The 9,362-nt window shown below is 31.8% G+C and overlaps 1 pseudogene; it reads right to left on the bottom strand.

Moving 5' to 3' along the window:
* Positions 1-375: 375 nt before the first annotated feature.
* LOC140517888 (nucleolin-like) lies at positions 376-7,487 on the bottom strand (annotated as a pseudogene).
* Positions 7,488-9,362: the final 1,875 nt, after the last annotated feature.

The raw sequence follows: 9,362 nt of genomic DNA, 5'->3' as shown, positions 1-9,362 counted from the left end.
AGGCCTATTTATGTTTCGTAATTAGCCATATGAATTAGGTAGGACTTATTTTATTGTTACCATTTCTCAAAGGAGGAAACTGATAGATTCCCAGAGAGGTTTTTTGACTTGTTCAAACACTTTAATTACAGAGGAAAGACTAAGATCCAGGTTTCTTCCCTTTCAGCTTTTTGCTTTATCAAATGAACTCCTTTTGATTCACTATCCCATAGTGAAAAGGAAGGGAAAGACCTGAAATAATTAGAATGAAATAACCAAGAAGCCTGAGATTTTCCTCTATCTCCTAAGAAGTCACCCTGATCTTTAAAATTTCCCCAGTCTCTGCCACCAAATTTGCCTCAACAACCATGGCCTCTAAAGACAACTGTGACTGACTCAGGCCAGAATTACTTTGTTCTCATCAGTCTCCCCATCTTCCATGGCCTCTTTAAGCAGCTTTAGCATCCTCTGAGTTGAAATTCGCAAATACGAACCCTCTAAATAACCCTGACTCCCTGTTGGAGACTATCCTCACCCCAACATAACCATGAAATGACTGTTTCAGTGTTTCTTCTTTGGCATATTCAGGTAGACCTTTGACAAGCAAAGTTTTGTAGGACTGGTTCTGTGCGGCTTCATTAATTGTTTTCTGTTCTTTTACCTTCAAACTAATGTTCTGCCTTGAATTTCCACATTGTTATAAGAACTCAAACCCTCTTTTGCACCTTCGACAGAGGAAAATTCAACAAATGGTGCAGATAACCTTTTAGGTTTGCCTTGGTTGTTTTGAGGCCAGTCAAAAGATGCTGCCTTCTCAAATACTTTCATCAGTGATACTGGAGGTGAAGTTATTCAATATGATTGTATTTGAATCCACTAATCTTGCTCCCACTCTTGGAATTACTCTTTCTGTCTCTTAAATCCTCTTGCCCTTGACCTTTTTCTTGTGTGTAACCTAGTTTAAGAGACTGGCTAGCAATCTTTGTTTCTTGTTTCTCTTTGGGGGCCTTTTTCATGTCTGCTTTTTATTAAATGTAGGCAGTTCCCTTGGTTGTCCCATGTAACTTCTATAGCATCTTCAAACACTTCCTTGACTTTTTTTTCAATTACTTAATTAGGCAGATTCTTGATGAAGAGTGTCTTTGTAAATCAATCCGTGTGTGTGTGTGTGTGTGTGTGTGTGTGTATATGTTTCTTTTTTTCTTTTTCAAGCTTCATTTCATAGCCAAAGATTTTTGAGTGACTGAGTTCCAGGGCTTTTTCCATTTCTTTGCCTGATTCAAATTCCACGTAATCAAATTTTGTGGTAATCATTTCATATATCCCTAACTGCAAGATCATTATTTTTTGGAAAATAAATCAATAATTGCAGTTTTTACTTCAGAAGCAGTTGTGTTGAAGTTCAGGCTTCCAATGAAGAGATTAAAATACACAGATGCTTCAACTTCTAATTTCTGTTTCTTGACTGTGGGGGCATTTTATTTGTCCATTTCCCTTTTTTCTTTTTCTAGGTACTTCCTTGATAGGCACTTTCTCTTTCTCCTGTTCCTCAGACTTCTTGGTATTTACAGGAATAAGTTTTACAGAAGTATCCTTTCCTTTTGCAGCTGTGATGGTATCTATAGCTTCCTCTTCAGTGTTACTCTCATATCACTCATGGTCTTTACTGTCCTCTTCCTCCTAATCCTCAGTCTCATTTACATGAAGCTACTCCCACTTCTGTCACTTTGAATGGCATAAATGCTTCATCCTTATCTTCTTCATTGTGATCCTCTTCAGATTCACTGACCTCTTTCTTGGCATTCTTACCATTTTCTGTTCTGTTAGCTTGGAAAACTGCTGCTTTCTTACTGGGAGTTATGATTGCTTCTTGCCATGTATAGAAGCAACAATGACTATTTTGGCTCATGGTACCTTCTTTGCTGAATTAGCCATGGCTGTCTTGCCTTTCTTCCCTCTTTTCTATTTCTTTTCTATTAAATTTGTGTCCTGATCTTCACTGTCTTTTAATTTCTTGGGAAGAAGACATTTTCTTGATTTTTAGCAGCTTTCCTGAGCCATATCATAGAGGCAATATATAACTACTGAGTATAACTACTGTGGAGTCTGGTGGTAGTGACAGGAGATCCTTCCTTGAGCAACACTTTGCTGGTAGAAATTCAAAAGGATATTGGGTTTGTGTGTGTAATTCATCAATAGGTAATATGCTGGATTCTATTTATATCCAATATACACCCATCCATTGGTCTTTAGATCGCTTTCAATGTTTTTATTTTTTGGAGATGGTGACATTCTGTGATTTAAAATCATATAGTCTTCCCATCAGAATATTCACATTGAAAGATTTTTTTCCTCATTTGTAATGGATAACTTTATATTTGAACATTCAATCCAGCCCACTTCTTATTTAATTTTGTTTAATCCTGTTTGTTGTCCATGGTCCCTCAAGGATATATTTGTTATATTGTAGATCATTTGCTTAATGATATTTTAGAGACAAGAAAATAATCATGTGGATTGATGGATGCTATTAATGATATCTTCATTGTTGCCTTTGGGGGTGGTAATTATATTTTTCATGACTTTTTTATTCCATCTGATATCTTTTCCTTTTTTGAGAGATTTTAAAATTAAATCTCTGAGTGCTGCCTAGAGAAAAAAAAATTCTTCCAGGTGTACTTGGTTAGGTTAAGCTATTCTTCTTTATTACTTCTTTTAAAGGGTTATTTTTCCTTCCTTATGTAACATATTAGGGGTTGAGGTATCAGAGGTCAAACATAGTGGCACTATAATAATTAATAATGCTGGTGAGAAAGCAGAGTAGACAGAGGGAGAGAAAGGAATTGCCTAAAACTCAGTGGGAAAAGAAAAACCAGATACATAATAAGGTTTAATTTGATAGCCTTTTACCGATAATTGGATTAGGAATGAATACACATGAGAGAAAAAATAAGTCAAGAATACATATAGCTCAGAATATGACATACAATTAGTTAACCAGAATGGTCAATTCAATTGAGTTAATCCATGACTATCTATTTACCTACCTACCTATTATCTATCTATCTATCTATCTATCTATCTATCTATCTATCTATCTATCTATCCATTTCTTGGATAAGCACTGTAGATAGCGTGAACTTGGCATAGAACTTAATAGGAAGAAAACAAGCTAGATCACATGTGGGGAACTATACCCCAAAATTCAATAATCAATAAAGAAATCTACAGAAAGCTTGGTCTGAGGCCCAACTAAGCATTGTTATTCCAAGTGTATTCAAAGCTGGCAGGAGGACAAAAAATAGATGTAAAAGGGAACACATTTGTCAGCATTTCTCTAACAATCTATTTTCATCATCAGTGACAGAAGAATCACTACATTTGGGCTCCAACAAATTGGTCTCTGATGTGCTGTATGAGAAAGCTGAAATGGCACTTAAGAAGATTAAGTTTGGAAGAAGAGATGGACCCAACAGAAGCATATGTTAAGGAAATCTATGCTGTAGGTAACACAATATTGAAAGCATTGAAAGAGCATTTTTAAGACATTACAAAGAAGGAAAGACCTTAGAAGAATGGAGAAAAATATGGATAATTTTATTATCCACTAAAATGAATGAAGAGAATATTAAAGGAGATAGCAAGGCAAATAGAAGAAGTAGGACATTTAACTTTGGAGTCATAGGACCAAGCTCATATTATGGCTTTACCACTTCCCATCCATATGATGATGGGCAAATAATTTAACCTCTCTGGGTTTAAATTTGCACAAGTGTAAAATTAGGTTGGCCACATGATGGTTAATTCCAGTTACATGAAATACACAAATTTTGTACAAATACACAAAATTGATGCAGTCAAAATTAAAAGAAAAACAGCAAATTGAGCAAAAATTTTGCAGTAAGTTTCCCTGATAAAGGCCTCATTTCTCAAACATAGAGGGAATTGAGACAAATTTATAAAAATAAGAGCCATTCTTCAGTTGATAAATGGTCAAAGAATATGGACAGGAAATTTTCAGAAGAAAAAATAAAAACTATCGATAGTCACATGAAAAAATATTTCAAATCATTACTGATTTGAGAAATACAAATTAAAACAAATACCACCTCATACCTATCAGTTTGGCTCACATGACAGAAAAGGAAAAGGACAAATTCTGGAGGGAACTGAAAGAATACAAACCCACTCTTGATGGAATTGTGAACTGGTCCAACCATTCTGGAGAACAATTTGAAACTAGGCCCAAAGAGCTATAAAATTGTGCACACCCTTTGACCTAACAGTATAGTTACTAAATTTGTGTATCAGAGATCAAAAAAAGGGAAAAGGACCCATTTGTACAAAAATATTTATAATAGCTTTTTTGTGGTGGCAAAGAATTGGAAATTAAAGCAATGCCCAATAATTGAGGAATGGCTGAATATATTGTGGTATATAATTGTGATGGAATACTATTTTGCTTAAGAAATGATGAACAGGATGATGCAGTTTTCCAGAAAAAACCTAGGAAGACTTATATAAACTGATTAAAAAGTGAAGAGAGCAGAATGTGAACATTTTACTCAACAGCAGCAATATTGTAAGGATGACCAAGTATGAAAGACCTAGCTACTGTGATCATGGCAGTGATCCAAGATAATTTCAAAAGACAATAATGAAAAATGCTATTCACCTCCAGAGAGAGAACTGATCAACTCTGAATAGAGATCAAAACTTACTCTTAAAAAGTTTGCTTTATTGTTTTATTTTATTTGGGTTTTCTCTTGCAAGATGGCTAGTAGCATTATTTTCCATGCACAATTGACCTAAAATTGCTTGCCTGTCTCAAGGAAAAGAAAGGGGCAAGGAAGGTGAGAATATGAATATCCAAATTAAAAAAAAAATGATTGTTAATTTTTTACATGAAATTAAAAATATTTAATTAACAAATGAAATAATTTGAAAAGAAAGTTGACTTCTTTAATTATTAGCAATGTAGAATTTTTTTTGATATGACTTGATATCTTGAATTTCTTCATATGAACACTATCTGCTTATGCACTTTGACTATTTATCAATAGGAGAATTGCTTTTATTCTTTTAAATATAAATCAATTCCCCATATATCTTGGAAATTAGACCATTATCGCAGACTCTTGGTATAAATATTTTCCTCCATTTATATTCTTCTCTTCTACTTTTAGCTGTATTGATTTTGTTTGTGAAAAAAGGTATTTTTAATTTCATGTAATTAATTATTATATTATTATTATTATTATTATTAAATTGTCCAATTTGACTTTAGTGATCCTCTCTGCTTCTTGTTTAGTCATGTATTTTCTTTCTGCTTATAAATCTGAAATAATTTCTTCTTTGCTCCCCTAATTTGCTTACTTTACTATGTCTAAGTTAGGTGTGTATTTTGACCTTATCTTGATGTATAGTGTAAGATGTTGGACTATATTTTCTTTTTTTAATCAATTAATTTATTTTTAGTTTTCAACATTTGCCTTTGTAAGATTTTGATTTCTAATCTCCCCCAAGACAACATGCAATCTGGTATAGGCTATACATATATGGTCAAATTTAACATATTTCTACTTTAGTCATGTTGTGAAAGAAGAATCAGAACAAAAGGGAAAGACTATAAGAAAGAAAAAAAAGCACAAAGGAAGAGAAAATAGTGTGCTTTGATCTGCATTCGGACTCCAGAGATTTTTCTCTGTATATAGATAACATTTTCCATAGTGAATCTTTTGGAATTGTCTTAGATCATTGCATTGCTGAGAAGAGATAAGTAATAAAGTTGCTCAAAGCACAACATTGCTGTTCTGTGTACAGTGTTCTTCTGCTTCTGCTCATTCCACTCAGCATCAGTTCATGCAAGTCTTTCCATATTTTTCTGAAATCCACCTGCTCACCATTTCTTATAGAACAATAGTATTCCATTACATTCATAGACCACAACTTGTTCAGCCATTCCCCAACTGATGGACATTTCCTCAATTTCCAATTGATTGCCCCCACAAAAAGAGCTCCTATAAATATTTTTTTGTAAATTAACTTATTTTTAATTTTCAACATTCACTTCCATAAGTTTGAAATTTTCTCTACCTCCCTCACCTTTTTCCCTTCCCAGAATGCAGCACAATCAGATATAGACTCTACATATACATTCTTATTAAACATATTTTCACATTGGTCATGTTGTATAGAAGAATTAGAATGAATGGGAGGAACAATGAGAAAGAAAAAGTCAAAACAAAACAAATCTAAAGAACAAAAAAAAAGAGAACAAACTGTATGCTTTGATCTGCATTCAAACTCCATATTCCTTTCTGAATGTGATGGCATTTTCCATTGCAAGTCTTTTGGAGTTATTTTAGGTCTTTACATTGCTGAGAAGAGCTAAGTCTATCAAAGTCAGTCATCACACAATATGGCTATTACCTTGTACAATGTTCTATTTCTGCTCATTTCACTCAACCTCAGTTCATTTAAGTCTTTGTAGGTTTTTCTGAAGTCTATCTGTTCATCATTTCTTATAGCACAATAGTATTCCATTGCATTCATATACCACAACTTTTTCAGCCATTCCCCAAATGAAGGATATCCCCTCAATTTCCAGTTCTTTGACATCACAAAAGGAGCTACTGTAAATATTTTTGACTACACCTATTTTCTATTATACTGATTTCCAGTTTTCCCAAAAGTTTTTATGAAATAGTGAGTTCTTCTCCCAATAGCTGGGATCTTTGAGTTGATTACGTTCCAGGCTATTGTGCTCATTTGTTTTTATGTCTTATGCATTTAGGATATTCAATTATTGAATCTCTATATTATTCAACCAGTGTGAAATTGTTTTGGTGATTACTGTTGTATAGCATAGTTTGGGATATCATACTTCCAGGTCTTCTTGCTTTCCACTTTTTCATTATTTATTTTGATATTCTTGACCTTTTTTTGCTCCAGATGAGTATTGTCATTGTTTTTTCTAGCTTTACAAAACAATCCTTTTATATTTGGTTGACATGACACTGAAGAAACAAATTAGTTTGTATAGTCCAGTCAGTTTTATTATATTGTCTTGTTTATCCACGAACAATTATTTGAGATTGCTAATTATTGAGATTACTATTTCTGGAAATAGTTTTTGTAATTGCGTTCACGTAGTTTTTATGTGTCTTAGCAGATAAATTCCCACAGATTTTATTCTTTTTAGTTATTTTGAATGGAATTTCTCTCTGTATCTCTTCCTGTGGGGTTTTATTGGAAACACACAGAAATGATGATGATTTGTGTGTATTTTTTTTATTTCTTGCCACTTTTTATAAATTGTTAATTATTGTTATTTGCTTTTTTATTGACTCCCTAAGGCTCTCTAAGTAAACCATAATGACATTTGCAAAAAAGATAATTTTGTTTTCTCTTTGTCTATGTTTATTCCTTGAATTCTTTTTTCTTGGCTTGTTACCATAACTAACCTTTATAGTGCCACATTGAACAGTATTGGTAATAATGGACATCCTTGCTTTATACCAATCATATTGGAAAGGCCTTCATTTTATCTCCATTACAAATAATGGTAGATCTTGATTTTAGATGGGTATTACTTATATGAAGTAGTAGATCTATTTATTCCTATGATTTCTAGGATTGTTGTTGAATGTTGTATCTCATTAACAATATTTTTTAATGCATCTATTGATGTTTTTGTTTTCTTGTCATTAATATGATTAATTTTCTCTCTCTCTCTCTCTCTGTTTTCTTAAAAATGAACCAACCGTAAGTTCCCAGCATAAGTCAATATTCTTATTCATCAACATTCAATATGCTATTCAACAGGCATTAATATTCTTTAGGTATATTGGTTTCCAGTTCCGTCTGTGCCCCCTCCCCCCCATTTTGACTTTCCTTCAGATAAATATCAATTTTATCAAATCAAATTATCAAATATAATCATATTTCTACCATATGTAAAATTTGGTAGGATTCCTTCATTTCCAATTTTTTCAAGCAATTTATATAATATTAGAATTAACTGTTTCTTAAGGGTTTGATATGATTCATTTGTAAATTTGTCTGATTGCATTTTTTCTTTGAGAGCTAATTTTTGACTGATTTTCTTTTTTGTAACTGATTAATTTAACCCCCCTATTTCTTGTTGTGTTAATCTGAGCATTTTATATTTTTATATATATATTTATTTGTTTAATTTGGATCATGTTTTATTGGTATGTTCTTGAGCAAAATAGTTTCTAATAATTTCTTTTGTCTTTTATTAATTTGCTTCTTTAATTTTTGATTTTGGAAATTTGATTTTTCTTTTTAGAAATCAAGATAACTAATGGTTTATCCACTATTCTTTTAAAGCTCCAAGTTTTATTTATTATTTTGCTATGAAACTTTATTGCTTTTAATTTTATTAATCTCTTCTTTGGTTTTTAGGATTTCTTTTTTGCTATTTAATTGGAATTTTAAAGTTTGTTGGTTTTCTAGTTTTCTTCAGTTGCATTCTCAGTTATGGAGTCATTCTTTATCTTTTTTATTGATGGAATTGTTTAGAGATTTAAATTTTCCTTCTTTTTCTGAATCCCAAAACTTGGAGTGTTTTCTAATTATTGTCATTAATGTTAATGAAATTATCTGTTATTTCTATGGTTCATTCTTTTATCCATTCATTTTATATAATTATTTAGTTCTAAATTAATTTTAATAGTTTCTTTGGTGTCCTTTATCAATATAGTTTACATTACATTGTGGTCTTCAAGAGATGTGTTTAATATTTCATTTGTCTATTCTTTTGTGAGGTTTTTATGCTCTAATAAATTTGTTTTGTAAATGTGCCATACAAAATTAGGAAATTTGTATGGTTCTTTTTATTCCAACTCAGTAATCTCCAGAAGTCTATATTATCTAAGTTCTCTAAAATTCTATGCATGTTTTTAACATCTTTCTTGTTTATATTTATCTAGGTCTAACCGGGAGTACATTAGGGTTGTATGTATTATTATAGTCTTACTGTCTCTTCCTATAACTCATTTAACTTTTCCTTTAAGTATTTAGATGCTTTATCATTTGATACATATTTATCTAATATTGATATTAATTCAGTATCTATAATACTTTTCTACAAAATGTAGGTTCCTTTTTTTATCTCTTTTAATTGTGCATATTTTCTCTTGCCTTTTCTGAGATCATGCTTTTCAGTCCTACCTTTTAAAAAACTTTTCTGAATCTTAGCTAATTTTGCTCCAGTAACTTATTATAACTCTATGTTCATCTTTCTCTGTTTCAAGTGTGTTCTCTGTAAATCATATATTTTCTTTTTCCTCTTTCTAATCCATTCTACTACCTCCTGCTTTATGAGTGAATACATCCTATTTACATTCATAGATAAG

Source organism: Notamacropus eugenii, chromosome 1 (genome assembly GCF_028372415.1).
Source record: "Notamacropus eugenii isolate mMacEug1 chromosome 1, mMacEug1.pri_v2, whole genome shotgun sequence".
NCBI lineage: Eukaryota > Metazoa > Chordata > Mammalia > Diprotodontia > Macropodidae > Notamacropus > Notamacropus eugenii.
The sequence above is the reverse complement of the archived record's forward strand: the minus strand, read 5'-3'. Positions and strand labels throughout refer to the sequence as shown.